Below are 20511 nucleotides of genomic sequence, written 5' to 3'. Positions count from 1 at the left end.
GCAGGCTGGGCTTCCTGTCGTGTGAAGGATGGGCAGCAACAGAGGGCAGGCAGTGTACTTTCCCCCCTGCCTCCTGGGACCCAGGAAGGCCTGGGAAGTTCCCCAAAGTACAAACAGAAGCCACACATCACATTTCCCAACTGTCCCACCATGACATCTTTTCAAATCTTGATTTGCCCTTCTCGATGGAAAATTTAGAAAAGAAGGTGATAAGCGGGCAGCTTTTAAAATGAGGAACACACTACTTAAAGCTTGAGGCTCTGGCCTTTGTTTCTGCGAGGTCATGCCACCGTGAGCTGTTTTCTTTAGCATGGCCAGTGATCTTGTGGAGATATGGGCAGTCTTGTGAAAAGGGATGAGAGTGTGTGTGTGTGGACACATGTGTCTGTTAAAACAGCCTGTGTTTAAAAGCACCCACTGGGAATTCTCAAGTGCTGGTTTTTAAAAACATTAGCTTTCAATAATTACAGCTCATACCCTATGAAATAGGTAAATAGAATTACCCCCACTTTCTGATAAGAAGACAGGCACTACGGATTCCTAATATCAGTGTTTTTTCCAATGATGTCTGACTCCCCAGAGCTTATTCAGGTCAGACATCTGTTTAAAGTCAGTGGAAATTTAGTTTGAGAGTAAGGACTTCAGATCAAGGTGCCCTTTCCATTTATAAGTTTGAAACAGGGAAAATTTAAAACTGAGTGTATTTTTTTGGTAGAGAAAGAATCGGGATCTCAGAAAAACATTTGGTCCCAGGTTCTCATCTGCTTATCATGTCACCGTGTTGTGTCCTCAGCACATCGTGACTGAGTGGATGGACCAGACTGACACCTGTGGGGAGGTGAGGGGGATCAGTGAGAAAGAGGAACAGCAGAAGCCACAGGGGCTGGAGGATAAACACGAGGGAGGGGACTTGCTGCTGCGGAGGGGGCAGCTCTGCGATCAGGACAGCAGAGGCTTCGCCCACGCCTTGACCTGAGGACCCATGACCCTCCCAGGGCTGACCTATGGCTGTGCCCGTCCTGCCTGCAGGTTTTCAGGGCTGGAAACCCTCTGGCCCTGACACCATTCTCTGGGTTTCCCTTGATGACCCTAAGAGGACAAACAGCAAGTACAGGGTGTCCCCAGCCTTGCCCTGTAGGCCTCCCTCCTGTCCTTTCCTGTCCTGCCCATCCTGTCCTGGCTCCTACAAGGGATCTGGCCTTTTCTAGTGAAATGACAGCTCCCATTTACGGGAGTCATCGCAATGCTCCCAGCGCTGTGCTGACGGCTTTATCTCACGTACCGCTTTTGATTAACCCTCACACCAACTTCCATCCCTGCTTCTCACCTGCATCACCCCGACCAGTGGGCCCGGAGTGCTCCCCGCCCACTCATCCTCCTGCTCTCCGAGACCCCCTACAGCCACCGCAGTGCCCCTTTGTTTAGGTGGCTACTTTCTCCATCTAGAAAAATGGTGCCACGTCTATGCAGACGGAAATCTTTTGACTCCTCCACACATACACACACGCACACTCATTCCCAGCCCACCAGGAAGAAATCCTACTGAATCTCTCTCCAAAAATATGCATCCTCTTCTCTTATTTCTCCTTCCCTCATCTTCCTGTAGCCCCCCCTGACCTCAGGGAGAGCCCTGGGGTTGGTCTCCCAGTGTCCACACTGGGCCCTCTTCCATCTTTTCCTCGCAGGGCAGCAGACGTGGTTGGCAAGTACTTTATACGCCCTCTTACCTCCCCTCCAATTCTCATTCAGACTCTGGCTTTCATCATTGTACTTATTACAACTGAAATTATTTTAGCCACTTCTTTCTGGCTTTCTTAGAACGTACAGACCATGCACGTGGCTCATGCGTCAGAACCTACTTCCGATGTAGGAAGGGTGCTTGTTTGCTCACGACTGTATCCCAGGGCCGCGATAAATATTTGTTAAAGGTTGAATAAACAACCCATAGGGTACTCAAATTTTGTCCTGCCCCTTCCCTCCTCCCCACCTACCTCATACAACTCTTAACTTTTCATCTCTCTTGGGTTTAGTGAAACACTCCCCCCAACAACCTTCCTGCCAGAGGAAGATCAGACGTCCCATTAGAGACCTTTGGTTCCTGGTTCCCACCTCTCTGAGCATCTCCCTCAAGAACTGCCACATCTAAAGCTGGAGGTAGAATTCCTGGGCTACATTTCTGTCTGGCCAAGGCGGCTTCAAGATGCAAGACATGTTACCAGCAATCCTGAAATAGGAGGCCCCAGAATGATAAAGAGCTTCCTATAATTCACTGGATTTGAACTTCTTTTTTTCTTTTCTTTTCTTTTTTTCTTCCCAACAACACAGTCTTCATTTTCTTTACGAGACTGCTGAAATATACGGCCGAACTATCTCAGGAGAGGAAGTAGGTTCATCCTGGCTGGGAACTCATCCGAGTGTATGAAAGCCCTGCTCCCCTTCGCCAGGCTCCTTGGGCTCTGCGCAGGGAACCAAACACCTCCATGTATTTACCATCCTTCTTTCAGTCTCTGTCTGGGTGATCTTGGGTAGGTCGATAGCTAGGGAGACACACATGGGATTCAGCTCCAGCCCCAGCAGCTGTGACATTAAGCGAGTTACTCTACCTTCCTAAATGCCGTCACACACAGAGAACACTTGCTAGATGTGCTGTGAGAATTAAGGGAGAAAATGTATCTAAAGGGCTTGGTGTGGAGCCTGGCATGTAGGAAGTATTCCACAAACAAGAGTTGTTCCTCGTGCGTGTGTGTGTGTCACTAGCCAGGTGTGTGTGAGGGGCGGAAGGGTGTGCGTGCATGCCTTCACAGGAACACCCCGACACTTTTGACCTCCATCTCCGAGCCTGTGTCTGCAGGCAGCGGCTAGTCTCTATCGGGGTCCGTCACCCCAAAGCGTCCCATAGCCCCTTCTGGATGGCCACTGCGGTGGGGGAGGGGGGAATAGTGTTTCAATGTGACAAACCACCTGGCATTATCCCAAGGAATTTCATTCCAGTTTTGTGGGAACATTGTATAAACTCGTTGAGGTCATCTAGATTTTTACTGAGATCTTCTGAAGGATCTCACTGAGTCAGGGTCCCTGTGAATTTGGTGAGCGTGCCTTAGTCGCTGTTCCCAGGTCACTGAGAAAGATGTGGAAGGGGACAGGGTGGTGGGGGGTGGGCGGGACAGCTTTTGCTTGCGTGACCTCTCAAGCAGTTTGTCGCCATAAAAATACTAACAGTGAATCACTGTGGGTCTTTATTTACATTCTGTTACTAGAAACTGCACCAGGCTTCCCCACACCAGCATGCTGATTCTCTAGAGATGGTGAAACGCCTTAAATCAAAGTTGTCAGGAGGCAAATGCATGACGGCGGAGTGACCCCGAAAAGAAAACGCCACGCAGCCTAGCGGCTGCTTACAGGCCAACTCTGGTTATTTAAAGACTACGTGCGAAGGTCACTTACATCCATCCCCCTCTCTCGTCTCACCTCCCGCTTCCCAAACATTTCTCCACGTACTGGGGTGAGTAGATGAAAATATGAAACCTAAATCAGTAAAAAATTTTTTGATGTTGACTAAAAGCAAGGTTCTCAACCTCCTCTAAGGATTACAGACACCTGTGTTTTCCCTCAGTCCCTACATACTAAGGGGCTTTGTTCCGGGAAAGGACAGGAATGACCCTGGCTTTTCCGGATAAGAGCAGCTGCGGCTCCTCAGGTACATACTGCACGCGCATTCACGTCCTATCCCTCGTGCTGAAAAACGGAAGTGCGCTGCACTGCACGAATGGCAAGAAAAAGCCAAAGAGCTGCCTTCACTCAACATTGCATATAAGCATTCTGATGGCTGGTTCACAAGCAAGCACTGCTTCTCCCACGTAAATCTGAGTCTTGTCATGGTCCTGGTAACATACGACCGTGATGGACCTGGCTTGAATGAAAAGATCATGGCTCCTCTTGGCTGGCCTGACCCTAACGATGGTGTGGAATAGTCACTCTGAATCCCTCGACTGTCCACTAGAGGCGCTCTTGGGGCCTGGCCTGTCTGTGCCATCAGGTCTCGCTCCCCATCCTGCTTCAGGCTGGGGGCGCAGGGTCCTGGTAACACTAGGCAGCATCTGTCCCCTGACGTCCATTGCCCCTGAGTTGGGCCCAGGGGCTTTTAAAATCATCATGATAAAGCACGGGGAGCTTCCATGACACCCTCACTCACCCAAGGATCTCAAAGTGCCTTTTATGTGGATGTTTAAAAACCATCAAAGGGGAGATTGATGTTGGTGGTTCTGCCTCAAAGATTCCCAACCAGGCCAGTGGCGGGGGCTGGGGACTGCAGGCCGTGAAGTAGAAACAGGCAGTGTGTCTCTTGCCTCCTGCTTCTGCCACTTGGTATATTTTGGTCAACGATGCTAGGGACTTCGTGCTGGACGTGTTTTAACATTAAAATCCAGAGCTATTATTTTTAAAAAATTGATTATCCTTGATTCTTACTTCCTTTCAATGCCACTCTATTATAAAAATGGAATTTGAAAGTGATGTTGAAAATTATTCAGGGAAACAGACTTGATAAAAAAGAAATTCACTTCCTGAGATTTTGATGACATTTTCCTCTATTGGAGAACTTTCTCCACTGTGGCAGTTTTTTGGTTACAGTCAATAATTCACTTCTCCATCTGATAGTTATTTAGCTCTTACTGTGTGTCAAGAGCACTGCATGGAACACAAAGATCAGGCTCATATTCTGTCCTTGTGAGGACCCCAGGCTGCTCAAGGAAAGAGGCCATTTCATGGGGAAATAAGCAACTTCAGAACCAAACACAACCAGGACAACCGATGCTTTGAGAACTACCCTCACAGGACAATTACCAACATTTATTGAAAACATCTTTCATCACAGCTGAGTGTTTCATATGTATAGATTTATTTATCTCCATTTTCGAGGAACAGGCTCAAAAAGGTTAAATCACGCGTCCATGGTCACAGAGCTAGTCAGTGGTAGAGATGAAACAGACCACATCTGGATGACTCCAAAGCTAGAACTCTTACCACTTACAGACAAACACTCAGGACAGCAAAAGGCTTACCAGAGACGCACATAACTCATAACTATTTCCCTTCTTCCAAAGCTGATATATTTAGTATAAGATGTTCTTGGAGCAATAGGAAAAGAAAATCATAAACCATGGAAACTGACTCGATCATATCAAACAGCCAACTTAACCCATTTTTCCAGTAATTTTTTCTGATTAGTCAACCATGGCTTACTTCCTACATCTTTCTGATCTCAGACAAATGTCACCTCATCAGGGAGGTCTTCCCTGAGCACTACATGTCAAGTGTCCGCCATGGTCCCCCTCTCTGCCGCACCCCTTTTCTATTCTTTCCTCCTTACCCCACTTCGTTCTCTGCGTAGCACCTGAAACAACCCAAGGCGTTATATTAACGTTGCCCATCTATTCCCACTAGATTAAAAGAGCTATGAAACCAGGGACTTTGTTCCAGACATTGTTGTAGTTCTGGTCCTAGGCAGAGCCTAGTCCATATTAGATGTGATCTATTAAACGTTTGAATACATTTGTTGAAATCTTAAAATGAACACAATGCTGCCCTACAAGCACAGAAGACGGAAGATGTGGAGCTCCCAGTTGCCTGGTGCAGCGTTTCTGCCGCTCCATGTTCAGACCATAGGCTCCTATAACACCTGTGCACAGACTCCACCCTCCACCCTGAGCTACTTACTGCTTTTGCTCTGGGGTTTCCTTACCTCGGAATCCATCCCACCCCTATCCATAGCCAAAGCTCAGCTTAGATGCCAGATCTTCCTTAAATCCCTCTCCGTCCCTGTCCTCCGCCCTCAGGAGAATCACTCTCCTCTGTAGCACAGCCATTCTTGTTCCTCTCTTCAATCACTGAGTTCATCTTGCCTTCAGAAGCTTTATGTTGGTCCTCCCAACCATCTCCAGGACAAGATTTCTGTGCCTTATTCAGCTTTTTATTCTCTTACATGGCAAGCAGAGTTCTTTGATTAGTAGAAACTTAAATGAGAAACAGAGAGCACATGAGACCAGCTTCCACAAGGGGAGGACCAGTGAGTCGGGTTCAGAGGGACGGGCAGATGCTCTTAGTGGAACACTCAGCATTCGATGAGATGAAATGGTTACTTAACCAAGTCACTTTCAAATCTTGGCTTTTTTTCTAAAAACAGTGAAAATGAGCAGTCAGTTTGGCCTCTTATTGAACAGTGTTTTATGGGATTAGAGTCCAGATTACAAACTGGAAGCTCGGCTGGCTTTCCCAGGCTCCTGGCATTTATTTGGGCCACACAGAGGCCAAGGTACCAAGTGACATGTGTACATGTGGGACTAAATATCAGGCACTCTCTGAGTAAACCGACATTCCCATGATCTCCGTACTAACTGCCCGACAGCAACGCCAGCTGCAAAGGACTAAACACTCGCCGTGTTCCAGGCCCAGACCTAAGTCCTTTGCAGACAACACACGGCTCGTGGCTCACAAGTCATTATGTAGACGGCGTGTTCCTTGCATTGCCTGCCTCACAGGATTTCTCACATGGCAAAGGAGACACCCCTGTGGACCACAGAGAATTCTGTAAAACAGCGAGCCCTGTGCCTTGGGGTACAGGATGACGACGAGATGACAGCAGTGACGAAATCTGCTATGGTCAGGGATGTGTGCTGTCACTGAGGACGGTTCATGTCCGGGCTGTTGAGGCTGGACAAATCTCTAGATCACACATTTCCCTGATTTGGACTTCAAACTGTGTGCTCTGAGGATCACTTTAAGTCACTAGAGACAATAAGGAATAACGCTAGATTCTGTTCTAATATAACAAAAGGGCAAGAGAGATGCTTAGATTATCAGTTTGGGCACGTGAGGAGAAGAACGCTAACAATTCTTTGAGTCGCCACCATTTGAGGTAGGTGCTGGGTGGGACAGGGACCAGCCTGTCATGGCCTTTGAACTGTGGCACTTACAGTCTGTTGTGCTAGAGAGAAATTCTGAACAGCTGGTCACACAGCTAGTCCTGAAACTGAAGTCTGAGATGTGCTCTGCAGGAAAGTGACTCCGTGCTACGAGATGATGTGACAGGAGGAGCTGACCCACTAGGAGGGTCAGCAAGCTCTCCAGGGGGAGTTTACATTTGAGGCAAGAGCTGAGGACCGAGCAGAAGTTGGCCAGGCAAGGCGGGGAGAGGTGGGGGTGTTAGAGAAAGGTGTGAGCCCTGAAAAAAATATACTGCCCCCCAAATATGAAAGGAAAACTGCAAAGTTGACATTACTGTTTAACAAGATGCAAATAAAACAACACACGCTATCCACTGTCTTAGGGCCTAGTAGTCATAAATCTTTCACTGTATTTGGGAGAAATGTGTAGGTTTAGACTCTCACTTGCTCAGACTCCTCAAGCATGTGGAAGAAGGCTGAAGAGAGCACAGGCATTCCAATTAAAGCAGTCACAGTCCAATCATTTCACAATTATCTGAAATACAAAAACCTTTAAACTATTATTTGCACCAAAAAATATTTCATGTGGCACGTGGGTGCATTTGAATGTTTGATATATGAGCTGAGAGCCCTCAAAATAAAAATATGGGCCTTCAGGCCTGGACACAGTCCTCAGGGCACAGCATCTTTGCAGGATGGAGGACACTAGTACAGCTCAAGCTCAGGGCAGGGTGGGGGTGGGAGGCAGGCAGGGTTGGGGCAGGTCATCGCAGGCCAGGGCAAGGCACATTAAGGATCCGGGTCTTATTCTTAAGAGCAATAGGAATGGGTGTTTGTGTGTGTGTGTGTGGGGGGGGGGGTCCTCCGTGTGTGATGTGTGTGTGTTTGCACAATCAGAATGGCTATGGCCGTTTGCAGCCAAAGTCACGATCCTAGGGGACAGGGCAGGGAATGAGGGGACTTAGAATGAGGAGGGGAGCAGAGCCTGGCTGCAGGAAGAACATGAGAAGGCAGTTAGTAGGGAGGGCACAGAGAGTGCGAATGTCCCCCACAAAGCCCTGGAGAAGCTTAAAGGTGATGCTCTCCAGATTCTGAAAAGGAAGTTCTTAACCTTTCCATCTCCCCAGCACCATCTCTCCATCTCCCCAACACTGTCTCTCCTATCCCGCATCCCTCCAAAACCTGGGCCTAAGTGAGAGGATCCTGCTCCTTGGTTCTATCCTTGCTCTCCCTGACTGGGGGGGAATGACTGAATTCCTGCATCTGTCCCAGGGCTGCTGAGTACAGTTGCATGTGTTGCACACTGCACAAGAGCACTTGTGAAGGGGTGAGCAAGGGCTGAAACCAAGGTTTTTTCCTCTCACCATGCTGTGTACCCTTGGGGCACAGGGGCCTCCTTCTGTAATCTGCACAAGGCACAGGCCGTGCTGGCAGTGGCCCTGCCCTCTCTGGGGTCAGCCTGGCCTTGGTCCCCAGCACAACCTTAGAGGGCACCTACTGGTCTCCAGCAACATAGCACCAAATTCTCTGCCTCCGTGAGGACTCTCTGTCCCCCAGAGGAGACTGCATCTCCCCTCTCCTTCCTTTCACGTCCCCACATGGGGCACGGGTCTTCCTTTCTTGCCAAAGTCCACCTTCTATGCACAACAGCATTAGAGCAGCTATGAAACTTTCTAAAGCAGGAAACAATCCTGTCAAAATACTATTTCCTGGAGTGCAAAACTCCTCAAACAAGAAAACCATGATATGAGGCTAGGTCAGTAGGCGTGTGTAAAAATAATGCACATCAAAGACATTTTCTAGGCTTTTCCACACAGAAGGCTGGGCCAGACCAATTCACCTAGAAAGTTTATTAGCAGCTGTTTTAGAAAAATATGGACTAGTCGTCTTTGATTCTACAAACGTCTGCACTTATTAGAATCATTTATAACAAGAATGTATTCTTTCCTGACTTGGGAAAACAAAAAACAAATCAAGAAAAGTTTGAGGTCACATTTGACACAGCAGTTAATACAGGTAAACAGGAGGTGGTCATTCAAGATTCCCTTATTTTCATCATCAACCTAGAACTTGATTAGGCCTGATTCCTTCCTCGTGCAGTTAAAACATTCATTTTTTAAAATAATATGAAAGTGACATTATGATTTCACAATGCAGAACACATTCAATAGAATACATTGATGGGATCCATCAGACCCAGAACCCATTTTCAATCATTTTCCCATTTTGTCCTCAAAACAGTCCTGTTAAGTAGGCACGGTTGTCCCCATTTGACAGATGGGAAGCAAAGGCTTAGAGGAAGATGAGGTTAAACACTAGCGTGTGTCCAAGCTGGGATTTTCAATGCAGGCAAAATTGACTCTGGAGCCTGAATTGCTAACCACTAGATTGCACTCTGTCCTGGGGGGGATGGGGGTCCCCCCAAAGCCTTTCCCACAAGGCACTTTCCATGGATGCCACAAAATCCTTCCACCTACAGCTCAGAGCACAACAAGGGAGACCTGTGTGCTAACATTTAATTATAGTTTTACAACAATTAGGTGGTCCTGTTGGTGACAGGGTCTAACAGAGTCCCGCAGACAGTTGTCAAGTCCCTTCATCCTGCCAAACCTGTCTGGCTAACGAGCTCTCAAAACAAAACTACACTAAAGAAATAAAGAGAAAATACAAAGCATCCTTTTTTTCACAGGCCTTTGTCTACTGTTATTGACCACGTGTTCGAGTTCCCCCAGAATTCATAAATTGAAAACGTAATCCCCAATGTGATGGAGGCCTTTGGGAGGTGATTAGGTTGTGAGAGCAGAGCCTCTACGAATGAGACTATACAAGAGACCCCAGGGAGCTGCCTCCCATGAGGGCTCAGCGAGAAGATGGCTCTTACGAGACACCAAATCTGCCGGCGCCTTGATCTTGGGCTTCCCAGACTCCTGCACAGTGAGAAATAAGTGTCTGTTGTTTAGAAGCCCCCTGGTCAATGGTATTGTTATAGCAGCCGGATGGACTAGGACACCTACTTTCCCCAATTTGTAGCCTGAATTCTTTTAGGCCTGCTTCCTGCTAAGACGCTGAGCCCAACTGAATCGTCACTGCAGGTTAAAAGAAGGAGGATTTTCAGCAGCTGCAAGAAGGCCCTGCCTTCTTCCTAGTGCCTTCAGGACACAACGTCCCTGGTTAGAGGAAAGAGGGAACCTCATTCTGTATGGCGTTAGCACTGACTCGGGCTGTGATAAATGGGGAATTAGCAGAACCTGCGGCTTAAGCGGCCCCCACCCACCCGTGATGCTTAACACCTGCTGGGAAACCTGGGGCGTGGAGCTGGGAGAAAAGTGCAGCCACCTAAGTTCTGTCCCCACCGTCACTGCCTATGTGCTTTGAACAGTTTCCTTTGTTTCCGTTCCCTTATTATTAAAGTTGGTTCGTACTGGAGGGTTACCAAGCTCTTTGCAGATCTGCTGAAAAGGCCATGGCCCCCAACAAAGAAACATCTCCATCTGCCTAAGATGTTGCATATACTTTCAGAGTGTCCCCAGTTAGGAACCCCTGGGGTTCAGGCGATTGTTCAGGTTCCTTTGGGCTCTGACACTCGATCTTCCTCTGATTCTATCACGAGGGAAAGCACACCACTCACCTCCCCTCTTCCCTCCACAAAAGACCACCGCCCCAGGGCTACACGAGGCAAAATGAGAGACGCTTTCTGTCCCCGCCCCCACCCAGCCCCTGAGTCTGTGTGCAGGAACCATGTCCATCCCAATAAGCATTGTGTTTGTGGTTCTCCCTTTCTTTCTTAGTGAAGTTAATTTTTGTTTATTTGAGATGAATGCAAAACAAGAAATGAAGACTGGAGGAGTGGAAGAGAGATTTCTTAGATTAAATACTATAATCAGGTGTCAGATTCTAATGTGATGAGGACCTAGGAGGTGACAGGCACAGTGTGGAGAGACAGTGACAGCCTCACCCCCTCACTTCCCATCACATCTGTCCCCAGGAGTGTGCCTGGGTCCGGGGCCAGCTGTGATCAGTGAATGTGCCCACCGAACCCATGGAGTCAAAGTGGCCTTTTCAGAAGCAACCACTTCTCAGTTTTTCTTGGATTGATCTGCCAGCCAGATCCTGTTCACAAAGCCCTGGGTAGACTCACCCCATCCTGGGAAAACAGATCAACACAATAGCCTTATCTCTGAGTGTAAGGTTGTATCATTCTTTCCAACAAGCTAGCAATAGATGAACAACTCAATTGTCGGGGGGGGGGTAAAAAAAGGCATCCCACATGGCAGTGAGCCTGGTTGTCATCCTACCTATTTTCACTTTCATTAAGCCGACATCACTTAATTATCCGCAGTACATTGCCTTGTCTTTGGAATGGATTAAATGTTATTGCACCCTCGGGAGAGATCACAGCAGCCACCATTTCCTATGCCAAACACATCACATGCGCTGTCACTGATCATGTAATGTACATGATATTTTCACTATACAGATGAGAAAATTGCCAGCATGATTATCTCCATGCTACAGAGAAGGAAATCAGGGCTCAGAGAGGTTAAGTAACTTACCCTAAATCACACAACAAACAGGAGGCATGGCTAGGATTCCGGCTCAGGCTCACCAAATCTTTCCTTTCTTCCCTCCAGCACAGCAGTTCCCAAAGCTGTCTGCATAGCAGGATCCCCTGGAGAGCTTTGAAAACTCCCAACACCCAGGGCACACCCTAGAAATCACAATCTCGCGGGAAAGGACGCAAGCATAGGTAGTTTTTTGAAGCTGCCCAGGTGATTCTAATGTGCAGACGAGTTTGGGAACCACCTCGTTAGCGGCTGGAAGCATCTTCAGCTGCAAGTATTTGCCAGATAAGCCAAGAACAAATCAAGCAAAGAATAAAATGGAGCAAACTGAAGACTGAGCTAAAAATAGCTGAAGTGACACACCTGAATAAGGGAATCTTTTTCTCTACAGGCAATGGAAGAAATTTGATAAGAGAAAGAACTTCCTTAAACCAAGCACACATAAATCCAATGGGATGCTGGGTTTTAGTGACTCCATGTTTAAGGGCTGAACAAAAATGCACTAAGTAAATCTCTTCTTTTAAGTGGGGCTCCTTTTTGCTCTGCTTTTGGGAGGAAAGTGACCGTTTAGTTCATGTTTATTTATGTTAGAAGCTGGTCTTTTGTACACTAGGCTTTGTGGCTTGCACTGCCATGGCTTCCAAACCAGGAAGGTGAGCCTTTTGCAGCAGCAGAGACAGTAGGGTTATAGCCAGTAGGGCATTTGCATTAGTGCATTTGAGAAATATATTCAAATTCCTTAAAAACAGGAGGTTCATTGGAAAAGCCTCAATCCCCCACTATGCTAGGAAATAAGAGTGTATTGTGATGGCATCTTGCAGAACCTATTTGAAACATTTGATGGTCCACTTAAGCATCCTGAGGAATTACTGCTTTTAGTTGGACTGTAAACAGAATTTTAGTTGAATGAAACTTTACTGCTTGTGTCTTGGCTGAAGTTCAAGAAAGGATAATTAGCAAATGATTTGGCAGTGGTCACCCTTATACTTAATACTTTAAGTAACACGTACTGCCTGCATGGGTCTCTTTATAGTGTTCATCACTAAATGGAAATCCTTGTATTTTCAAAACAAACCTACACATTGCAAGTTTTACACTCCAGCTAAGTAAATTCCCACACTTAGATCTGATGCAGCCTCTACCTCAGGTAAAGATGGGACATAATGATGAGTGAAACCCACAATTCACTGGTTTTCTATTGGGTTTATTTTCCTCTTTTGTATTTAACAGTGATAGCCTCCTAAGCACGCTATAACGAGACCAGAAACGCTGAGTCTACCTCCTTCTATGCATCTGTTTACTGTGACAAGGATTTGGGAAAACCAGCCTTGTTGTTTGCATACTGCTAAGATGGCCTCAGGAAAATCAAAGCCACTTCAGGAAAAATGTGGACGAAGAATAACTTTCTATGTATTCCATACACCCTCTCACTATAGTCTGTCCTTGTTTCATTAAATATACATATACTTTGGAAATGAGAGAGATCTCTCAAGGAACTCTGAATTTGAATGGTTTAATAGTAGAAATAGTGTCTCATATTCTACTTTTACTTATCCAAAGTCATTTTGTAAAGTCCATTTTGTCACTTTGTAAAGCCAAAGTCACTGTGCCTGAGAGTAGTTTGAGTTTTTCTGTACACCCACCTACAGCTGAAACTTGTTACTACTTGTGTTGAATTTAATGACCCCATTCATGGACAGTGGTACTTGTTTCTTCGCTAACGTTTAAGGATTTCAAAAAAGAGTGGTCCTGTTCAGGATCTGTTGTGAGGAATGTCCAATCGGAGAACCTATTTGTGAAATCTCTATCCAGGGAACTTGCTGCCAGGCCACGGAAATCAGGTAAGTCCTTAGAAATATTATACTTTCAACTAGGAATGGTTCACTGTTAAATATAATTCCAAGATTCTCAAAACTAAATACACAATACACTTATCACTGGCTAGAAAACAGAAAAAAGATAAGCTGTAAGAACTCTTTTTTTTCTACAGTGGAAAGTTGAGCTAATAAAAAAACAGTCATTTTTAGGGAAACTCTTGGTTGGTACCTGCCCACATGAGCCTCCTTGGTGTTTAGTTCTGTTTTACACAACACACCCCTGTCTTCCTTTCTAAGGTGCAGATCCCAGTGGTGACCACGAGCATCATTTTCATTCCCTGCTTCACCTCTGATCTCAAACCAGTCCTGTGCATTTTGTAAGCACTAAATTAATACACATAGGACGCACAACAGAGTATTGGTGTTTGGAGACAAATGTATAACATTCTAGCAAAAAGCCAAACTTGTGGGCTGGAGCCACAGAGTGTGAAGGAGACGGGGTTTCAGCTGCCGTCAGGTGAGGTGCGGGTCTCCATCTCTGGAGCTGGTGGTCCCTTTCTGGGGAGGCAGCTCTGCACCAGCTCTAGTGGCAGGACCCCAGCTTGTCCACCCCTTGCCCGGGGCCTCCTGGCAGCCCCCGCCAGGCCTTGTCCTGGGAAGCTTTGCTTCTGTGACCTATGTGGATCTGGGCCTCTCTGTCAGGGCCTCTAGGCCTCTGAAGTGTGTGCGTGTGCTTATGTTTACACAGGCAAAGTAAGACTCTTGATACCTTGGGCATTTCTGACTTCCTTTTCCTCCTTAGCTTTTTTCTTTTTCCTGTCAGTAACGAAAGGATAGGCATGTTGCAGTGAGGAGGAGGGCCCACTAAGTGTCTGTTTGCTGTGGCTCTTCATTTGTTTGATGTTGTGCGGGGGACTTTTAAAATTAACGCAGCTCTTTGTGAAGGATCCTTTAAGATGACATAAAATGAGAATTTGGCTCCGTCTTCATTCAGTTTTTTTTTTTAATCTTTGGAATAGCAATTGCTTCTACTAAAGAACAGTCTTCTCACCAATGATCATCCAGGCAAAATTATAAAAGGTGTATCAAGTTCTTTCCCAGCCGTGCAAGCTGTTAGTCTCAGCCAGTTGAAAGCCACATTTATTTCTAAGCTGCGGACCCTTTGGTGGATTTTAAAATTTGTATTAATATTATGAATGTTATCTTTTTTAGAAAATGCAATTGACTATTGTACTTGGGCTTGCATATAAAGAGTTTAGATAATAAAATGTATATATATATTTTTTTTTCTAGTTCACAATTTTCTTTCCTAAACTGTCTATATATGATTTGTTTGTATATTTTTGGATTAAAAAATAATTTTTGCAATAACACAAGAATGTGAAAATAAGCTTCATTTTATTTCTTTTTTTTTTTTCCTTTTTTCCTTTTTCAGCCGCACCTTGAGATTTGTGGCATCTTAGTTCCTCAACCAGGGATCGAACCCTCACCCTCAGTAGTAAAAGCCCTGAGTCCTAACCACTGGACCGTCAGGGAATTCCCTCATCTTATTTCCTGATAGCCCATGGGCAGAGTCTTTTTCTATGATATTCAAAAAAAATGTTTTGGAAGAGATGTATACCTCAGAAGAAATAAGAGAAGTAAACATAACATTTCTCACAGATGCTAAAACGTGCAGTAACTATTTATAAAACAATAAATATGCCCCAGTCTAAACACTGCGCTAGGCTCCTCTCCTGATAATCCTCAAGTAGTCCCCTGAGGGAAAGCCCAGTCATAAAAATGATGTGATTTGATGCCATCTGTAGTAGTGTGGAATATTCCCCAATTTTAATAAATGGATGCAGAAACAGCAGATTTAGGAAAATTACTAAAATGATCAGAAAGAGGTTTTCTTCTAAAGCATCACTCAACCATTTTCTTAACTACTTGTGTTCTTTCATCATTTAAAACACAAATTGCTTTGAATATAAGTAATCATCTATGTGTAATTCCTATGCGGGGACCATTCTGAAACAGATGTTTGGGTTTTTTTTTTTTCCTTCTCTGAAGAATTTATTAACCACAAAGACATTGCTTAAGACCACCCATCTCATCTGTATGAGACCTCAATTTTAGAATTCACGTGAGAAGCCAGTGTTTACTTATAAAACCAAATACCCTACATCAAGGATTCTTTCTAATTGTGTAAATACCTAATAGCTTCCGTTTGTCAATATGTTTTAAGTGCCTAGAGGATGGTGACTTTTGAAAGCTTTCCTTTGCTGTAGACTGAAGGCCAGGGATGCAGTGTGGACTATTAAATATTCATGCTGATTCACACAGAGAGCTTGTCCAGATGCTCAGGCAGAGAGAGGCTTTGGAAAAGGGAACTCACCCAGGGAACAAAAGCATCAACCTCTGCCCTTATCATAGTGCCTTGGGATTTTGAAAAGGCTACTCTTCTAACAGATGGGCTCTGCATGGACACCTGATCACAGAAATGCACCTCCAGCTAAGTGCAAACACTGTACACAACTCAGTCTAAATGAATGACCCTATTTTTAAGTCTGTTCACTATTCTACTCTTTCTCCTGCCACACCCCCTGAAAAGAACCCAGAACCTCCTGGTAGGTTTTCTTTCCCCTAACTGAAGAGTTCTAAAGTCATTTGCTCATATATGCACTAGAATGCCCATGTTGATCCCCAAATCCATGCTGTTCCTTTTTTGGGGGATGCTGGTGGGGTGGGAGCAGGTGGGGTGGGAGCTGGGAGCTGGATGAGTGGTGTATCCGCCAATTGCAGGTTTAGTTACAAAAGAATAAAGGAACGGGATCTTTTCTTATTTCCATATCAAATGCAGTACAAGTGCCAAGCAAGGTCTACGTTTCCTATACAGGCTCACGTGTTTGGGTTTCTTTGGAGTTTTTTAATTGCTTGCTACAATATTGTGGAATACATAAAAATATATTCCAAGGCACAACACATGGGGTGGAATCAAACAAAAAAGATGTGATTGAACAGCCTATAGCTGGAGCCAGATTGCCCACAGCCTTCTCCAATTTTCTACATTTTTAATAGAGAATGTAAAAATATATTATAATGATACTATAATGAATTTAATTAGAAAATACGGTATAATCAGAAAGTGAAGAAAGCTAAGGCAGAATCCTCAAGAATTATCTTTAATCCGTATTGTAGAATGCACAATTGAAAAGCCCCTGGCATTCAAAAATATCTCAGCCTTTCAACAAATAAAGAGTGGCTGTTAAAATATATAAAACGACAGTGAGGCACTGTGAAAGGCCTTAACTATGTACGTATCTCTATGTCTAGATATACAGCCATACAAATCACTTGGCTGATAGGCAAAGATGAACCACAAAAGATGTGCTAAGCTACAAAGCAAAATAAATGACTACCAACCAAAATTCATTTCAATTTTTATTATGAATGTCCAAAGTGACAGCATACTGTGAAAGTGTTAGGTTCTCATTGATTAAATGTCAAGAGACCACAGACTACAGCATTCCAAGCACTTTAATTTGTGACAGAGCCAAAACAAATAAAAGAATGATAAAAATATTCTTTTAAGTGTAAAGAGTGCTCATATTCGAGTTTGTTTCTTTTTCCCTGCAAGTATTGTGAACACTGATAATTTCTGAAACACAAATCCTGGTCTGGATACTTGCAACAAACTTTTATAATCTCTGCCTGAATAAGAAGCAAATAAGAAACGTACTTATAAAGTATGTTCACGATACAATGTGATATGCCCACTCATTGTCCCTTCCTTCCTCTCCCGCTAGGCTTCTCATCTGCCACCAGGTGCCTGCTGTTTGTAAGATCAGGACACGAAGGCTGCACTTCTTTTTGCATTTCTTTTTTTTAATGAAAGCTGAGGCTTTCAATGTTTGAGAACGTCCAAAGGAGATGACTGATAACGATGCATTAAAGCCACCAGTCAAGAACTACAGTTTATGCATGTCGTGTTCAAGGAAAAAAAGCCTTGATTTGCTAAAGCTATGGTTCTAGTAATCTGTAGTTCCAATACAACATGACATTTTCCCCCTGAATGGTTTCCTTGCAATCTGTCCTTTTCATCACTGGTACAGGATGATACTACAGCTGGAGTTTGTTGCCATTTATACGCCAAAAAAATTCTGTTCCTGTGGTAGTGCATATCGCTTACAGATGCAATACTGTTCATCTGAGTGGATCCTCAAAAAGAACAATTATGGACTAGAAACTCATAGAGTTTGTGTTTAAAATTTATAAAATTAAACCTGCTCCAACAGGTAATACAGGGAGGCATGCTTGCAACCTCTGGATTCAATCAGAAACAATGCCTGAGAGCACAGAGCCTTCAATAGGTAACGGTGGGTTCCTTTTAACGCTTCCTTAAACAAGATCCGATGTGATGCACATTGGAACTCTGAAGCACGTCTCACTTATGTCTACAAGGCCTGGGACACAGGAAGCTGCCAGAACTTCATTCATCACCTTGCCTGTTGACAAAAGGAACAATAACTGGTCATCACTGATCAACGGAATAACTTTTCCTAGTTTTTTATTTTTTTCCCCCAAGATAATTCCTAAAGAAGAGGTGATGTGAACACCACAGCACATGTTTCAGTGTTTGATGAATTTCTGTGCTCTAAAATGCCATGTCTTCCTCCAGCGGAACAGGAAGAACCAGAGTGTTCATCTCTCTCCTCGTGGGGGTATGGTTCAGGAGTGACCCCTGTCTTGGAGGTCAGTGTGCCCAAGCTCCAGATGTGATTCCGCCAGTAACTACCAATGTCACCTAACCTTGCTGGGCCTTGGTTTCTTCATGTATAGACTAAGAGGACTTCAGTGGATGAGGTCTAAAAAGAAAGCCACCAACTAACTTTTAGCGGGTTCACGCGGTCCTGCCTTCACAGCGCCTTAGCCCAACCAGGTAGAACCATCTCAGTCTCTTCAAAACACCTATGCCCGGGATGCCTACTATCCTAGTTTAGATTGGTGATGAGAACCAGATGAACTACCAAAGAACTTGCAACATATCTATTAGCATCTGAAGTCAATAAAAATCTTCTTCAATGATGATGTGATAGGTGTAAAATCCTGAAAATAGACATTTCCACATCTTTTACTGCCTTAAGATCTAAGAGGTGTCTGGGTTTTATTCATTTTTGGGTAACTACTGGTTTTCTTAAATAATTACATAAAAGTTGAAAAGTACATTAAGTATAACAACATGGATGCATTCTGTAAGAGCATGGTACCTAGCCCTAAAATCCAACTAGTTGGACTAGTTTAAGTAATTACGTCAAATAACTTTACAAAGACACACACACTGGTAAGCAGAGGTGGGACCTAAACGCAGGAGGTCTGGCCCTAACGCAGGAGGTCTGGCCCTAAAACTGATGCTTTTAATCACCATGCAAACTACCTCACCATGCCTTGTTAAAACGATAATGAATGGGGGCTGGAAAGTTTACTGTGACTTTCAACAGCTGTCATAGGTACAACCAGGAATTAGGTTCAATACCTGGAAGTTTAGGGCCAGTTCCCATAAGCAACAACATGATAAGCTTCAGGAATTGAAAAACTGTATTCAAAAATTTTAATTTGATCTTTATGCCTCTGTGGCTGGGAAAACTTAGATGATGCCGAAACAAACGATTTATTATTTATATCATATCACACTAATATATCATTATTATATTACATATAAATGTATACAAATATATTAAGGCATCATGGCTGGCATGGGTGACAGACAAATAGCTGAATCATTGTTTTTCTCTTTCTACTGTGGCTTTGGCACAAGGGGAGACACAACTGTGTGAAATGTGTGAATGAGTCACACAAAACAAAACTGGCACTAAGATATCATTTATTACTGGGATGATTCCAAGTGTTTTGCTAATGAGTTTATCCTCCAAACGCTGACTTAAAAACTACTCAAGAAAGAAAAGGATAATGGAAATAAGCTACAATGCTAAAGGGACAGAACCGTTTTCTTAAATCTGGATAAGATTTGACAGGCTGTCACGTGATAGGGTTGTTGTCCAGAGCAAATCGGCATTTGTGGGATAAAAGGCACAGAGACCACAATGGGGAATAAAAGGGAAAGGACACACGTTTACTCAAATCGTGGGGTGGGAACCCACGCGTATGATCTAGTAACACACGTACGTATATCAACACATTAAATTTCTGGGTTTCTCTGTCGCCAAGTAAGAGAAATAAATATTTCTGTCTTGACAAATGAACTTGAAATAAACAATCAGTAAATAAAATTTATTATGGAATTCTGGCAAGTGTTTTTACGACCGTGGATTTCTGGGCTGTGTTAGCACGTATCCTAAGTGCCTGATGGAATCGTTACAAGAGCATGTAAAACGATCCATCACTGGAGAAGGTGGACATTAAAAAGGAAACACCAAGTTCTCCTTGTGCAAGTAACAATACAGAGAGCCGGAGATGACGGTCACACAGCTCACGCTTGGAAAGCACTTGAGTTTTCAAAGTGCCTTCATGTGTATGAACTCTCTGGCATGAACTTCTTATAAAGGGGACCCTGTGACACAAGAGGCAGCTAAGGTTTCAGGGTTAGGGGATCTGCCCCAGTGTTACACGGGCACGCGGGTCACCAAGTCACTGGGCAGAGGGAGGACCAGCTCTTTCTCCCCTATGTGCCGCCTCTGGCTGGTACCACTGAATACCGATGAATCCACTATTTACTATGATTCATCTCTTCCGCATCGTTTTGTTCCTCTTATTACCCCTCATATATTGAGTGTCTCATAAAGAATACCCTGCAAACTAGATCCAGCCGCCTCCACAAAGAAGCTGGGTTGGGAGAAGCACCTTGCCCAGTGTAACAAGGCATCCATCAAAGCCACTGCAGCTGCGGTTCCCCAGCTCCTGCACACTTTCCGGCTACGCCGCTGTGGTGCACACTGGACCACGGGGCAGAAGTGTCCACACGTGCTGTGGGGCCTCATCTTTACGTGTCGAATCCAACACGAGCCTCTGCGTCTAAAGTTTAGTCACAAAGACAGACACTGCACTCCCGAGATCTGCCGCTGAGTGACACTGTAGGCAGGCGGGCTTATTCCTAACTCCTTAAATAGAGTTTCTGTGAAGAGCATGCTCACTCCTTCAGGGATCCCTCTTTGTTAGCAGTTACCGGTGCGCTGCACGGTCACCGGTAATACT

The 20511-nt window shown here is 44.7% G+C and overlaps 1 protein-coding gene across 4 annotated transcripts in view; it reads right to left on the bottom strand.

Moving 5' to 3' along the window:
• Positions 1-20511, bottom strand: part of SCAF8 (SR-related CTD associated factor 8) — a 204305-nt gene that overhangs the window by 52686 nt on the left and 131108 nt on the right. Inside the window, exon 21 of one of the 4 annotated variants that reach the window (XM_057739333.1) lies at positions 16846-17807. The exons of the other annotated variants lie outside the window; for them this stretch is intronic. The gene's annotated coding sequence lies outside the window, so the exon portion shown is untranslated. Of the gene's footprint in view, positions 1-16845; positions 17808-20511 lie in introns of those variants that run through there. 4 annotated transcript variants of the gene reach the window in all.

Source organism: Hippopotamus amphibius, chromosome 6 (genome assembly GCF_030028045.1).
Source record: "Hippopotamus amphibius kiboko isolate mHipAmp2 chromosome 6, mHipAmp2.hap2, whole genome shotgun sequence".
In the NCBI taxonomy this organism is placed as follows: Eukaryota; Metazoa; Chordata; class Mammalia; order Artiodactyla; family Hippopotamidae; genus Hippopotamus; species Hippopotamus amphibius.
Note: the sequence above shows the minus strand (reverse complement) of the source record. Positions and strands in the feature narration are given on the sequence as shown.